This window comes from Penaeus monodon, chromosome 25 (genome assembly GCF_015228065.2).
Source record: "Penaeus monodon isolate SGIC_2016 chromosome 25, NSTDA_Pmon_1, whole genome shotgun sequence".
Taxonomy (NCBI): Eukaryota; Metazoa; Arthropoda; class Malacostraca; order Decapoda; family Penaeidae; genus Penaeus; species Penaeus monodon.
In genome coordinates, this window is record NC_051410.1 from 30,137,577 (window position 1) to 30,138,626 (window position 1,050).

Sequence of the window (1,050 nt, forward strand, 5' to 3'; positions counted from 1 at the left end):
CAGAGGCAGAAAGAAAGTGAGTTACTGTAATCACTGAAAATTGATAGATATGGTTTCGAGAATTTGACCTTTTTCTGTATCCGTTTTAGCCCTTACTCTTTTTAATATCGCTTTACGCTTTTGTACAGATCCATGCTATATCATAATAATTATTTTCGTATCACTACGAGCTAGCTTTTTTGTCATGAATAAATAATCTCATGACAGTCATGCGTGGGAATTTACGAAAAATCAAAGCTGGACAGATTTTTTTTTCGCTTCGTGTTATTATGAACCGTGTCTCATAACTTCCTCGTTATTCTTAAAGCTCTTATTTGACTCTCTCCTCATTCTTATTCTTTTTTCATTATTTTCCATTTCGTACCATTTACAAATCTACAGTTTACTTCCAGCTCCCAGTTATTACGTTTTTATCTGCAGATTTCCCTTCTGTACTAGTTTCTCCTCCACATCTCGTTTTCATCCCCTTTTTAATACAAATGAATCTCCAGTGATGATTCCACCCTCACATTCTTCCACGTTATTAATCTTTCATCGCAGTTTACCCTGTCATATCATATTCCCGTTTTCTTCGTTCTCCTTCTCCTCTCCTCCCATCATCCGCGTGGTCTCGGAAATTCTTCTGTCATTTGGCCAAAACTTCCATTGTAACCTGAGGCATTGTCCCTTTACTCTACCGAATCCACGGACTAGAAAAAAAGCCTAACTCGGGTCGTTTTTTAAGTAGGATTTACTGGAGTTTAAATTGGGGTATTATTAAATGCATTCCTCGTATCTTTTAGTAGATTTTTTTTTTCGTAAACCCTTTTATGTTTATAGCATTAAGAAAACGCAGTTGTTGAGATGAAAACTATTACAATTGTGTGCAAGTTAAATTGCAGCAAAAGCATTGTGGAATTCTAAATCTTATACTACTAGAAAAGCTTCAGTTGGACTGCATTTTTTAAATATATAATTATTATTTTTGTTCACGTTTTTATGTACCCAAAATATTCTGGTATCGCTAAAAGCAACCAGTCAGTTCCACTTTTTTACTTTGTACCCAAGAGC